At 45.8% G+C, this 15683-nt stretch overlaps 1 pseudogene; it reads right to left on the minus strand.

Annotated features, from left to right (window-relative positions):
• The window catches only part of LOC142297155 (unconventional myosin-Vb-like), a 65903-nt pseudogene extending 58788 nt beyond the window's left edge, over positions 1–7115 (minus strand).
• Positions 7116–15683: the final 8568 nt, after the last annotated feature.

Here is a 15683-nt window from a genome sequence, read left to right on the forward strand (position 1 = left end):
CTCCACTAAAAGGAAAGTTTGTGTGTGTTAGAAAGAAGGGGGGTTGATAGAGCCCACACGGACGCAGCTGCTGTCTTTGTTCTGTGGAGGAGAAGGGGGGTCAGTGTGTGTTGGCCATTGCCCACCGGCTGCTTGAGACAGAGTGGAGATCGAATTACGCAGCTTGCATTTTTTAGCTGAGAACAGAAGAGAGCAGGAAGCAAGGGGGGGTGAAGGAGTGAAGAGGCAGACACCGGGGGTCAAAACAGCGCAGCTCTTTGGAGTGAGGAGAAAGGAGGGGTCAGTGGGCTAACATACAGGAGATGGCTGCAGCCTTTGTATAGTAAAGCAAACAGAGGAGTTGTAATGATTTGAAAGAAAGACAAGTGTTATTTTGGTTTGGATTAGAGAGAAATTAACGGGTTCATGCGTTTTTCAGTCTTTTTAAATTGTTTGTTTTTGAACAGAAGTATGAGAACTAGCGATTCCCCTGTGTTGCTGATGACACAGCCACTGTTTATTAGATATTAAATATTTAATATTGGATAGATAATAAACGAGGCGGGAAGGGTTCTGTTAACTTAAAGTGGAATTAGCGTATTCCCCTGCGGTTCAGGCGCAAGTCACTGTTTGCGTAGCAGACGAGACGGGAAAGGATTTCACTTTAGTTAAGGTAAAAGTGTCGGAATTAGCGTATTCCCCTGCGTATTAAACGTGAGCCACTGTTATGAGGGGGTAGGTCTTCATAACGAGGCGGGAAAGAATTCCGGTTGGAGCCGGCCGGTCCAATTAGAGCACTTTGTATACATTCTGTTCAAAAGATAAATATGTTGTTTTTAGTAGGAGCTGAGAACGCTGTCGCCCTAGTTACAAAAAAAACGGAAAAAAATATAAAAGATTGCAATAAGTTGTGTAAAATCGTTGGACTACCACTAGATGGCAGGCTGCAACCCATGTATTGAAGTTCAGATTATTCTCCAGTGAGAGTATACTGGAGGACAAAGACCCTATTCACTGTGTGTTGCTGTTTGTAGAATCACTAAATGTTTTTCTCTAGCTGTGCCTCATTGTTCTTCTCTAGAAGTCATTATATCTGGTGCTAATCAAATCTCTCCTTTGTATGCTGAAATGCAAATTTACAGGCACTAAAAAGTATCCCTGGTTTACTACGTAATTTCAGCCACTCCCAGTACACCCAGGGAGTCACAACATGGATGCTACACCCGGAAGTCAGGTGCCTGGAACTTCCTGTGGCAGCCGTCTTGCTACACCCACTGATGGCAGTACACCTCATAAGCCACACCCCTCGCAATGGCTCTTTGTTCAAAGCTCTCCACCCATCCCCGGTGGGAGGTGTTCTCTGGTATAAATGACTAACACATTTGAATAAGTATAAATTGTATATTTGTTTACTCAGCTATCCCATACATGCAAGTCAAAGATAAGTAAGTGAAATTTTTACTGAATTGATGAATAGTCAGAGATAAGAATGGAATGTGTCTTTCCCCAATAGTGACGTAAGTTTGGTTTAACCCTTGGAGTTCAGGATTTCCCATTTTTAGTTTACTGCTTATACCTGAATAGGGAATATTACATTTCATGGGATGTGCGATTTAATTTCTGTGTTGTTTTTTGTTTTTAATGGCGATTTATTTGAACAATATATTTATATTTTTTTGACTCTATCACCTTTTCTGTTTTTATGATTTCTAAACAATTCATATATTTTTGCAGGTTAGTCGCCCAGTCACAGCTGTCATTTAATCATGTCTCAGTTGTTTCTACTATGAAAGGTTTTTCTTTTCTTTATGGATACAGTGTTTATTGTAAGGTTTTAAAATTTCCCAGTAATGTATATTGTTGTGAGATATACGTTATTTTCAGTGTTTGTTCTTTTTAAGTTTTAGTATGTAGTTAATTTATTACCTGCTGTTTTATTTTTTTTCTTTTAGGGAATACCAGTATAAAAACGCTGAATTTTGCCATATTGGTAAATAAACAATTAAACAAGGGGGGAATAAGGTATTAATTATATTCTCCAGTTTTTTCGAGGGTGCAGTAGGCATATTAGATAGGTTTTGAAGCTGACCTTTTTCCCACAGGCTATGTTTATTAGATTACTATGAGGTATATCTGTTAACTGAAATGGGAAAAATCTTGTCCTATATGTTTGTTTGTTTGTTTATTTATTTAGTATTCTCAGTCATGTGAAGTATAGATGACCACTAACTGTATTATGATCAGAGATAAAGTTATAAGAATGATCTAATGTATATTTTTTAGTTTTTGTTTTTATAGATGAAACCAGATGGTGGTCGATTCTGCACTGGATATGCTGCTGTTTACACCACATGAGGTAGTCTAAATTCGACCACTCCCTCCAATCCTATTGATACAGGAGACAGTGATGCATTAATGCCTCTCTTGATGTGTAGAACAGGAGTGGGTAAGAGTCTTTAGAGGTGTATGTAGGTTGTAGATTTTTTCCTGTTGTCAAATGAATTGGGTATGCCGAAAAGAAAGTCTAGATCTGAGCTGATGGATTCGGATGGAGATCCTTGCACAGGTGCAGCTGACCAAGAAGCAGTGAACGGGCCTAGAGTTGTCTTTCACCAATACCGACCATGCCTTGGTGACACCGGTCACGTCAGTGACTTCTGTCACTCCTTGTGTTCTTAAATCCCTACAGGAACAAGCAAAACAACAAGGAATGGAGTGTGACATGAAGGGAGCCAGCTGACTGAGGAAGGTCTGTGGACAAAGGGTGGTAAGCTTTCTCTGCCATGAGAGCTCTTCTTAATGATGGCCCAGGTAACATCTGTGAAAGACAATTGTCAGTGTGTGCTTTGGTGACACCAGGGTTCAGTACCCAGGTGGGCAGATTCACCCAGTCTCGTGAGACAAGTGCCTAGAACAAAGTGAGAAAAAACTGTAAAGAGTCCGTAGAAACACCCTGCACCTACTCTACCCATTCTTAGAGACTGCAAACTGATTATAGATGTATATCATGAGCATGTTGTATGCAAGTCTGAGCGTGTTGTGTAGATTTCTCTCCAGGTTTGGTCAGAGGCATTCCAGTGCAGAAAACGACATTATTGTTGAGAAGCACATGAAGGTGGTATGTAAAGAAAAATGTGTTTACAAAAAGTGTATATTTTATAGAAAAGTGGAAACCTGCAAATCGTGTACAAAATGTATATGTTTTGTTTACTTTTCGTAATAAACAGGTTTTTATGTAAGATGTTTTTGGTTTAGCATAGACATGTATATTTTTATATAATTGACTGAATAGTGTGATAAACAGGTGTATTCTCAAATTCCAGATCTTAAATCAGAGCTATTAGCATATGGTCTCCAGTCAGGAGACTGATTGATCCTAAAGGACAAGCGAGAAAGAGCCATGAGTCAACACTAGAGGAGCTGATCCAACCACAGAAACATCTATGGATCCACACCTCGCATTGTAGAAGGGTTAATCAACCAGAGCTGCACTGAGCGTTCTGCTCATACTTATCCTTTTCGGAAAACCCTGTATAGTCTTCGACCAGCATTGCCAGAACAGTTAGAAGAGAGGACTTGGAGAACCTTGAGACATGGGAAAGTCCAACTACAAAGGGTGAGGACTCGCCTAGGAGTCCTTGGTCTCAAACCGGTGAAGAAAACCCCTTTCCCCTTTCCGCCCATGTTTCAACGTTCAGTTAGGCAGGTTTTTCAACAGATCTTTCTACCTCTCTTCCTAAGGGAACACAGTACCCTTAGAATTTAGAAATGGCAGAAGTAAGTCTTTAGGGGGGACTGTTGAGGATAAAGAATTGAGTATCCAAAAATACTTAATTCAGCCATTTCATAGACTCAGTTATATAGTTCAGTAGATGTGAACTAACACACATTTGTGAATGCTTTTGTTTCTTACTAACATGTATATATGTATATTGCATATTCAGTGTATTTTCCTTAGACACAGTATATACCAGCACATGTAATTGTAAAGATGGCATAAAGATATGGATAAAGATATGGAAATATCCTGTTCTACACCCAAGACACATGGACAAAGGAAATTCCTGGAGTCTGGACTGACCAATCCAAGGAGGATGTGTAGATCTCTCTAAGTCATGAAGCCCTGACCTGCGATACTTGATTGGACTAAAACTTTTGTTTACACCCCTTTACTGCTCGGTCTAGAGTTTCTTTCAAACAATAAAAAGTACACTTGGTTAAGAGCCAGTCATGGAGATAGATGTAACTGACTTGCTGTCTAGTTATTTAATCTCTAAGTGCACTCATGACATTTTAATTAGAAACAGCAGCCGGATCTTGAGAGATCCTTTGAGTCTCATCATCATCGTCATTCTGACCCTGACAGAAGAAGCCAAAGACTGGGCTTCATGGATCTCTTACCATCTCCGAGGATACTATAAAAATCACAATATCCTGAGGAAGCAAGGAACTAGTGGAGGAGAAACGGAATCAAGGCTGCATGACAAAGTATCAGCCCTCCCGTTTGTAGACCCCAGTCTGAACGTGATAGAAAAGTTGAATTTAGAGAAAAATAAAGACCATCTGCTCTGTCTTGGGGTCAACTGGTTGATTCCTTAAAAGATATCTTACATTTTTTCATCATAACCGTGACTTGAATTATTATTTATAATAATAATAATAATAATATATTATTATTATTTAATAGCTTTCTCCTCAATTTAGAGCCATGTCAACTTCATAGATGAACTCGCCGTAGGAAGATTGATCTTATGCAGCCTAGACTGGTCCACCAGGGTCTTCTCCGGCGTTATCTTCATTGCATCAAGCCATCGGGTTGCTGGTCTTTCTGTTTGCCTTGTTTTCTCTATTATTCCAACAATTATATTTTCTCCATTGATTATTCTCTTTGAGATGTTCACAGTAGCCAAGTCGTAGCTTGGTGATCCTTCCTTCGAATGACATGTGGCTTTATTTATTTCTTACTGCCATCCATGGTATTGATAACTAAATTCATGAACACGTATACATTTTATTAAAAATTACTTAACTATTAAATAGTGGACACAAGTCCAAAACATGTGTAATACAAAAATGGCATGGGTATAGGAGGGCTCAACCAGTCACTCCCACAGTATGACCGGTATCATGCACCTCACAAGATATCTGCAGAAAGTACTGTCAATGATCAAATTATCTATTATGCTTTGTGTAGTGGTCACTAGAAGATATAACACAAATGGGTATATAAAGCAAGTATACATCCATGATTGAATCAGGTCAAGTATTGAGAGATATTACTTACCCATTGTGAAGGGAGATACACGTTCCTAGCAGCCAGTGGGAGGGATGGGGTCCCTGGTGCTGAATGCAAGTGTGCCGCCCCCACGTCAGCAGCCGGGCTGCTCGTATCCGTAGTGGCTCGAGGGGTCTCCGGACCCAGGGGTCGTGCGGACACTCCAATTAAAAAGGGACTATGTACAGGGAATTGTTGTAGATAGTTTGTGACGCCACCCACGGTGTGTGGTAAGGTGGAGTACCACCGCTGTTGGGGAGCACCCGGGGGCGTTGGAGTGGCAGCTGGATGTTAACTCCTCCGTGGGTAGGGATGATTGCCCCGGGGTTCAGTGTCCTGAACACGGGAGTGATGGCTGTTGGTGGTGCTGCACCGGGCCGAACCGGGGGGCCGGGGGCTGTTGGTGTACTCTCGATTGAATGAATACAGACAAGTCTGCTGGTAAACCAAGGTGTCAGTGGCCGGCTGCCACTTCAGGGTGTATACGTTTCCCACACCCGGCTGGTCTCCGGACCCAGGGGTCGTGCGGACACTCCAATTAAAAAGGGACTATGTACAGGGAATTGTTGTAGATAGTTTGTGACGCCACCCACGGTGTGTGGTAAGGTGGAGTACCACCGCTGTTGGGGAGCACCCGGGGGCGTTGGAGTGGCAGCTGGATGTTAACTCCTCCGTGGGTAGGGATGATTGCCCCGGGGTTCAGTGTCCTGAACACGGGAGTGATGGCTGTTGGTGGTGCTGCACCGGGCCGAACCGGGGGGCCGGGGGCTGTTGGTGTACTCTCGATTGAATGAATACAGACAAGTCTGCTGGTAAACCAAGGTGTCAGTGGCCGGCTGCCACTTCAGGGTGTATACGTTTCCCACACCCGGCTGGTGTACCAATGTCCCTTCCTCCGGTATTTTGTATTTTCTTCTTGTTTCGGACGACCTCGTATGGAACAGGGATGTCCACTCCCGGTTTGGCTTTAGTTGGGAGATGTGCTTGCGAAAACTGACCCTTGGGATCTCAGTGGGTTGTTGCGGATACTCTATCCCCCGCGGTGGGCTGCCTTTTCGCTCTAACACACTGGAACAACGTCTGGAACCTTGCTCCCAGCCTGGTTAATTAGAGAATGGGCTTGCAGCCATCTTCTAACTAGGGTCCAGGTACCCCGCCTGTGCACGGTTTTCAGGACCGGATTTCCGCTGTCTGTACCGGTGGGCTCCAACCCTGTCCCCATCCACTTTGGATTTCCCGCGACCAGACTTCTGTTGCCTTTGGACACGGTCCACTGCTTGCCACCTAGCCAGTAGACCAGGGCCACTACCCTGGCTACCCTTCACTAGGCTCAAACTTGACTCCACTTCACTTGCACCTCCACTTCGACTTCCACTTGAACTGAACTTCAACTCCAACTTCACTGAACTGACTCATTCCCTCCCCCGGATCCTCAAGACCCCTAGGTGGGCGCTCCCAATCTGCCTGGTCCCACCCACTGGTGTGTCCTTCTTACCCTGAGGGGGGTGGCAGATGGAAGCTGATGTGGGATGGTGTTGTGTGGGGTGTTTTCTTCTGTGACCACCTGGCGGCGGTGCAAGGGAGAGCAGATGTGCCACTCACCGCCATGTACGAGCCATGTCTTCTTCACCAGTGAAATGTTTCTTGATTTCAGGATTTTGTCCAGTGACTTCATTGTTGATTTGCCCATAATTAATTATTCTCCTATTGACTTCCGGTGTCGTCCCTGCAACTTAGCGATTATTTATCTGAGTAAGTTGAAGTCCTTAACAACTTACAGTTCGTCGCCATCCATCTCAAATATGTCCTGGTCGTACTTGGCAGTAGTCAATATCTTTGTCTTCCTTGTATTGAGTCCCATGTTTGAGCTTATCTTGTGACTCCACAATAAGTCCTTCATTCCATTTTACGCTTGTTCTTATCAATGTATTTACACTTGTTCTTATCAGTTTTGTGTTGCATGTGTATTTAAAATTGATTCATCCAGCAATTTTGATTACTTGTTTTTCGGTAAAGACCCCGTCAAACACAGCGAGATCGCTAGCACGTCAGATTTTGTGACGTATCAGCGACCTCGCTAGTGATATCGCTGTGTGTGAAAAGCAGCAGCAAGCGGGCCCCTGCTGCGAGGTCGCTGATCGTGACAAAACTATCAGGAACATTTTTTGCTCGTTAGTCTCCCGCTGTAGAGCACGCAGCGGCGTGATTGACGGCGGGAGACCAACGAGCGCCCAGCGTTGGACTGGCTACTGGAGGAATCTGCAGTAATGCCAGGCCTGGATTCAGTTACCTGCATTGCATTCTTAAGCTCTCACCTGAGCTGCGGAGTGCAGCCTAGACTGCACCCGAGCGTTGAGTAATTGATTCCCCGGCGATTGCGGTTCAGTTAATCACAGCTGAAGACATGCCGGGCTGATCTCCGGTGCTCTCACCTGAACTCCGGATTGCACCACGGCCTGTCCCTCAGCTGTTATGAACTGAACTGCAATTGCCGGGGAAGCAATTACTTGGCGCTCGCGGTGCAGTCCTGCAAACTCTCAGATCCGACCAGGCTGCAGGAGAGCTCTGGAGTGCAAAGCAGGTAACTGAATCCAGACCTGACATTACAGGAGATTCCTCCGGTATCCAACAGGGAGCCGTCGTTACACGGGTCGCTGATCTCTGATTGCTGTGGAGATCTGCCTCATTGACAGCTCACCAGCGACCACGTTGTTCTGTCCCCACTTAAAGGCGATTGAAGGCGCGTAGTTGTGAGAGGTTGTGAGACTCTTACCTTCGTTTTTCCTATAGGTGAAGCAGACAGGACGAGAGCGCTCCAGAATGAAACATGCACATGCTGAGATGACAACAATGGTGGTTTACTTTCTCCAAAGGTTAGGACATGCAGAGTGCAGTAATCCAAGTACCTGGCATTGTAATTCTCCAGTGATGCTTGCCTCTGAAGCTACTACGTGGTCAGAAGACGTTGCTCCTAGTAGCTCCAATAAGGGATGTTGTTCTCACAAACTCTGGTTTGGAATGCACATACCAGGATGTGATGGAAGAGGGTCATCAGACACTCCCATGGGCTGGACAAAGGAAACAGAGGAGCCGAAAGGTCTGACCAGTAGATGGCAGCAAAGACAAGCATGAAAAACGTTAAATAACAGTTTTAACTAAGACAAATAGAAACAGCACACTCCCCGTCTGAAATTCACTTTGGGGATTTCACTATTGAGTCCATAATACAACCTGAAAGGAAATGCATGTTAAACGCAAAAACCAAGCTCAATTGAGTCCAAAACAAGAAGGATGGCTCAAAGTTCAGGTCCGGTAGCGTTCATCCCGTAGGGACGCTCTCTATGGGCAACAGCAGAACAAGTTCGTGGATTGGCCTTGCAAAGGTCTTCGTCTCACCTTTCCTGATGACCTTTAGCTCCACCTTCCGAACATTGCCGTCCTGGCTAGGCAGTATCCTAGTAATCAGTCCCATAGGCCAGACAGTCCTTTCTGTGGTCTGATCTTTCATGAGGACTAGGTCTCCTTCTTTGAGGTTCAGCTTGGGATGTCGCCACTTCTTTCTTCCTTGAAGAATGGTGAGGTATTCCTTCCTCCATCGGTTCCAGAAGTAGTCAGCCAAGTATTGAACCCGTTTCCAGTGTTTTTGATAAGTGTTCGCGTGGGTGAACTCTCCGCTGGGCATTACCGCGTTGTCAGTTTTTTGGGTAATAAGAATAGTAGGAGTCAATATGGTTGGTGTTTCTGGATCCATGGTCACCGGCACAAGGGGTCTTGAATTGATAATGGCTGAGACTTCAGCTAAAAGAGTGACTAGAGTCTCATGTGTGATTCTTGAGGAATTGACGTCCATTAGCATGGAGTTCAAGATGTTGCGTGAAATCCCGATCATCCTCTCCCAGGAGCCTCCCATGTGAGAACTGTGAGGGGGATTGAAGATCCAGGTGAAACCTTTCTCTGCCAGCTAATCTTGGATAGGTTTGGTGTCGATGTTCAGTTCTCTACATGCACCGACGAAGTTGCTTCCACGGTCAGACCTCAGCTGTTTCACTGGTCCTCTGATGGCAAGGAACCTTCTCAAGGCGTTGATTAGGCTGGAGGTATCCATGGACTCTAACACCTCAATGTGAACGGCTCGAACACTCATGCAGGTGAATAACACAGCCCACCGCTTGCTGTTTGCTTGGCCTCCGCGAGTTCTGCGTTTGGACACCATCCATGGTCCGAAAACGTCTAGGCCCACGTAGGTGAAAGGTGGCTCTGTAGAAAGTCTGTCTGTAGGCAAGTCAGCCATTTGCTGGTACAGTTGTTTTCCTCTCGCTTTGACAGTGCACACAATTGTGTAGTATTTGTGCTACACGTCTCTTCATCCCAATAATCCAGAGGCCTGCAGACCGTAATGCGCCCTCTGTAATTTGCCTGCCTTGGTGTTCAGTCTTTTCATGGTAGTGTCGGATCAGCAAGACTGAAACATGGTGTTTGTTGGGAATGATGAGAGGATTTTGTTCTGCAACTCCAAGTTGAGCCTGGTTCAAACGACCACCAACCCTCAGTAAGCTGAAACTGTCGATGACTGGGTTTAAATTGGCGAGAGGACTTCTTAATGGAATCTGCTGTTTGTTGTATAAACACTTCCATTCTATGGTGAATTCACTCTGTTGGGGGTGGCGTATTATGAGGAACTCGCTATGGGAGATGTCCTCAGCAGAAAGGGGTTTGTGGCAGACATGCCAGCGATGACAGTCTTTGTTTTTAAGGTCCGTATGATAGCATCTGGCGATGTGCACTAACCTAGCGACAGTCCTGACTAGCCTCATCCAGCTGGAGAAACGTTCAAAACGTTGGCAACCGAAGTTGGAAGTTTTTTCTGCACTGGTGGCCAGGGTATTGACTTCAGCTCGGACATCTGGATCGTTGTCTGGATCTAGGATGCTGAAGGCTTCCTGGACACCTTCTTCTGACTGTCTCAGCAGGAACTCTGAACCTGTAAGCCAAGAAGAGTTAGCAAAAGAACTTATAGACGTAGGTCTAGTTGCGTGATCTGCTGGATTCAGTTCAGCTGGTACAGGTTCTGCTAGGTTGTTGCAGACTTTCTTGTCCATAAAGGCGACGCTGTGTTCTCTCATTTCAGGTTTGCTGTTCATAGAACGCTGGAGAGTTACATCTAGTCTGAGCTTGATCTCGGTTGTTTGGGAGTCTTACCCTGGTAGATCGGAAGGGTAATGGAGAGACCCAGTGATTGGTTTTGTCTTTAGAAAACTCACAGTCCATTATTCCGATGAATTCTCTGTCCTCTACTGACAAGGCTACTTTATCGTCGTCCTTGGTTGTGAGAGAGACTGATCTTCCCAAGTTGTCAATATGCATAGAAGAAGCGATGTTAGGTAGCTGTATTGTGTCTGGAGATTTCTCTTTCACTCCATAGTGATGAGGACATGGCTTTAGGCAGGTTGTGCGTCCATCTCCATGCACGTAAGTCTTGAAGGAATCAATTCCTGATTGGTCAACGCACACATTTCCTATGACTACCCATCCCAAGTCCAGTCTCTGGGCGTATGGTGCATAGTCAGGCCCATTACACTGCTGTCGCACCTTGTGTACCCTTAGATTGTCTCTGCCGAGCAGGAGTAGAATCTCTGCGTTATTGTCCAGAGGTGGGATAACACTAGCGAGGTGTCTTAGGGTGTGCTTGATGAAATGCAGCTTCTGGGGTAGGAATTTCATTCCTATGGCTGGGTATTTGGTCACATTCAACGAGCGTTGGTAGAGGTATTTCAGTCTTCCCATTGATAGGAGAAGCAATGAATCCCTGGGCTCTTCGGCCGCTAGTCTCTATGCGACCCGAGCAGGTGTTCAAGGTGTAGGGTTCTGATGGTCCATTAATTCCGAAGGCTTCAAAGAATTTGGTTCCTGCGAGGGACCGGTTGCTTTGGTCGTCTATGATGGCATACACCTTCATTGCCTTTTCTGGATGTCCCTCGGGATAAACCTTGATGAGGCATATTCGGGCACAACATTTCTCCATTTGGCCCTCTCCACATACCTCTGAGCATGAGCAGGAGATGGCTGTGGTGGTGTCAGTCTGATTCTTGGGCTACCCGCCATGACTTGGAGTGGGAGCGGTGGTGACTGCAGCCGGTGTGTCTCTAGCTAGCTAGGTTGGGTGCATGGCTGAAACATGTTTTCGCTATGACACTCCTCACACTTAATGATGGATTTACAGTCCTTGGCCATGTGCTCAAGTGATGCACAGCATTTGAAACAGATCCCAAGCTCTGTGAGGACTTTCTTGCGCTCCTGTAGGGTTTTGGATCTAAACCTTCTGCACTTGTTCAGTGAGTGCGGTTTTTTTATGGATGGGACATTCTTGATTAAAAGACTTCTCGTGATGAGATGGTGTACTGTTTATCTGTGGGTGCTGCAAGTGATGGTAGCTCAGTTTTCCTAACACTCAGTGTTCTTAATGTCTCTGCGTTTGTGTATGGCACCTTCATACCTTGATGATGATGATGATGATGTTGCAGCTGCCGAAGTGTTGATTGTGAAGATGTAATTTACCCTCTCACTGTATATGCTGTGATACTATGTCATGATATGTATATTTCCCTGGTTGTATTAGTTGTAATTCATGTATTTTCTTGGGGGAGCTACTGGTCTCAATGTGTCTCTCTCATACAATTGTAGTCTTGGCATCTAATGTGATTATGTAAATAGCCTGTCCTCTTCTTTCCAGAGTTGTGTATCTAATCTGTAATTGCATTGGCCAGTGAAGGAATAGTCATTGTTCTTTACAGCAGGGGATCCCTTCATCTACTGTGGCTGGCAGACATATTGGAGCCCTGTGATGGACCAAACCATTGATGATAGGATGTGTGACCCCTACCCCCTGAACAAACATGGTGGGCTGGTCAAGCAGCACAGACAATGCATTTCCCTTTTTGTAACTTCAGAGTGAGCTGAAACTTGAAGAGAGCAGGAGCCCCAGCCTGGGTGGCTGTGGACACGGACGGAGCTAGGCCTGTGTGGCGGCCCGTGGGATTGTGTGGAACTCTTTGGACTACTGTAAGGACGATTGCTTTGTTATCCGGTCCGAGGATTGTCGGGAAGGGCCCCCGAATCTGTTTTATGTGGACTAATCAAGTGCTGTTCCTGTATTCCTGTTAATAAACCTGTTGGATCGTTCCTCGGCCTCGTCCATCCTTTGCTCTCTTGTACACCCCCGTCACATTGAACTCTAGGAAGTCGAGGCTGGGGTCGTTCCTCATCTGGGCCTGCTCGTCGATGAACTTGCAGAACTGAATAAATGGGGGAAAGGTGACGTCATGCACTCTTTTGTACCTTGAGACTGACATTGCCCATTTCTCCTGCAGACTGTATGGCAGCTTCACCACGATTGGGTTCACTCCATGGGCTGTATCCAGGTAGCACAGCCCAGACAGACGAGGATCTCTTTTGGCCAGCTCCAGCTCCATGAGCAGATCACTTAGGTCTTGAAGATTTGTAGACTTCTTTAAGGTTGATCTTTGGGATGTCCTGCAGTCTCTTGAATAGGGCTTTCTCTATTGCTTCTGCGCTGCCAAAGGTGCGTTCCAGTCTTTGCCATGCAGCAGCGAGACCTGCTTCTGCTTGTCCCACATAGACGGTTCTGAGGCTCTTGATACGGTTTGTAGAGCCTGGGCCCAACCACTTGATCAGGAGGTCGAGTTCCTGTTCTGCAGTTAAGTTGAGATTGGCGATGGCTGCCTTGAAAGTTGCTTTCCAGGCCCTGTACCTCTCTGCACGATCATCGAATTTCTTGAGACTAGTGTTGATTAGCTCTCTGCTCACCATGAACCTGGCAAACTCAGACATATCTGATTTCTCACCACTTGTTGCCACGACGACTCGTGATGCCCCTGGGGTGTATGGGCTGCCTGGCGTGAATGGATGAGATGTTCCCAGGTAGAATGACGTTGCTGCAGGGTTGAGCTGTGGTTTAGCCTCTGTAGATTCTGATGACCGCTGCTTGAGCTGTGGAAGTGGGTCAGGAAACACTTGGTTGCCATCTTGCTGTGGTGACTGTGTTTGAGAGGGCACCTCTTGGTGACTGTTATTAATTTGCTCAGGTGCTTTAGGTGGTACTGGCAGCGGTAAGTTGGAGGTTTCGGTGTTGTCGGCTTGGACGGTACTGCAAACCGGGGTTGCTACAGGTAACTGATTCAGTACATAGTCTCTTGTGCGATCAACTGGATTGTCTGCTTCCAGTGGTGGCGAGTGAGCTGGATCAGGACCTTGGCTCAATGCTTGCTCAAGTAGTCCTACTTTAGCTAGCGCAACTTCCTCTTCCATCTGTGACCGAAGAATCTTTATCCGAGCCTCCGCTTCTGCCCTTTTTGCTTCCGCTTTAGCAGCTTCTGCTTTTGCATGGGCTTCTGCTTTAGCGGCTTCTGCTTTTGCATGGGCTTCTGCTTTAGCGGCTTCTGCCCTTGCAAGGGCTTCTGCTTTAGCGGCTTTTGCTCTTCTACTTCTCTTTCTGTGAAGGAACGTCTCACCTTGGATTCCTCTGCTCTTATGCAGGCCTCTAGTATCCTGTCGCTCAGGGCTGAGCTTCTTGAGGATGATGACCCGGATGACCGAGAGGAACGTCTAGATGAGGTTGATCGGTGTGATCTGGTTTCTTGCTGGTGAGAGATACGGTGTTCGGCCTTGTCTATGGCATCTTGCACCTTGGCATCTCTTTCCTTGTCCACCTCTTCTGCCTTGCTCAGGTCTGAAAGAGCTTCATCAATTTTAGAGTCTTTTAGAAAGGTAATGTACTTTGTTGACAGTCTCTTGTATCTTTCATGAGCTGTGTTCAGCCGTTCCATAGCGGCTTGTAAGCATGCGGCATCACCTGATGAGGATTCAAGTCTTGACATGTAATAGGTGACTCGTTCCCACAGTTCCTCCAGGTGTTCACATAGCTCATCTTTCATAGTGTGATAGTTTTCAGTGCCCTTTATCGTGGGTTTGGAAGAGCACTTCGGTCGGACAACTTGGTCTGCTGGAACCGTGGGCTCTGCCTCCTGGGCTTCATAATGGACAGTATCAGATTGTATTTGCTCTTTCAGCAGTGGAGAACTGTCCGAGGTCTTTTTCGGCCATTTTGATTTAAGGTGTACTGTCTCTTTAAGAAACTTGACTTTTGAATAGGGGTCCGAAAATTGTTGTGCAGCTCTACAGGGACTCCCTGATGAGATTCCCAAGGTGTCTTTAGCAAAACTTGGGGTTCGCAGTCCAGCGATGTGCAGTAATGAGGTATAATGTACTGCAAGTCTATAAAAGGGGTATAGCAAGAAAGAAACAGCAGGTGCATAAACTGTCCCTTTACAATGCAAGCAGAGGTGACACAGGACGTGACAGATGGGAGAGCTTCCCCTTAGGCTTGTCCAGGCATGCACTGTGCAGGCAGACTAGTGCACAAGGCTTGTTGCTTGGCAGATTACATGGGAAGTTACAGGGTTCTTGGGGATCTGTAGCCGGGGTATTGAGCTCTTAAGCAGTCTTCTGACTGATTTGGGCTCTCAAGGAAGTTTTGCTTTGGGCTGTAAAGCAGTCTTCTGACTGTTCTGTCCCCACTTAAAGGCGATTGAAGGCGCGTAGTTGTGAGAGGTTGTGAGACTCTTACCTTAGTTTTTCCTATAGGTGAGGCACAGTACCAGAGCGCTCCAGAGTGAAACATGCATATGCTGAGATGAAACAATGGTGGTTTATTTTCTCCAAAGGTTAGGACATGCAGAGTGCAGTAATCCAAGTACTTGGCATTGTAATTCTCCAGTGATGCTTGCCTCTGAAGCTACTACGTGGTCAGAAGACTTTGCTCCTAGTAGCTCCAATAAGGGATGTGTTTCTCACAAAACTCTGGTTTGGAATGCACATACCAGGATGTGATGCAAGAGGGTCATCAGACACTCCCATGGGCTGGACAAAGGAAACAGAGGAGCCAAAAGGTCTGACCAGTAGATGGCAGCAGAGACCAGCATGAAAAACATTAAATAACAGTTTTAACTAAGACAAATAGAAACAGCACACACGTAGCGATGTTCCATCGATCCCTGCCATGTCGGATCGCTGATCGGATCGCTGGTACGTCACTATTTGTAACAGGACCCTAAGTCCCGCCTTCCTGAAAATAGCTTCTGTATATAAATTGACAAATGGTGACAGGATGCCGCCTTATCTGACGCCTCGCTCTACTTTGAATCATGACGTGTCACCATGTTCCGTTCAGACTGTTGCTTCTTGTTTTATATACGATTCTTTAATGAGGCTGATCACATAGTTCGCCACACCCATATCCCTCATGGTATTCAACACAGTCAAAGGGTTAGCTGTAATCAATGAAGCAGAAATAGAGCTCCTTGTTATATTCTTTGGACTTTTACATTATCCATCTCTCTTGTTCCTTGGCCTT

This window comes from Anomaloglossus baeobatrachus, chromosome 3, assembly GCF_048569485.1.
Source record: "Anomaloglossus baeobatrachus isolate aAnoBae1 chromosome 3, aAnoBae1.hap1, whole genome shotgun sequence".
Taxonomy (NCBI): Eukaryota; Metazoa; Chordata; class Amphibia; order Anura; family Aromobatidae; genus Anomaloglossus; species Anomaloglossus baeobatrachus.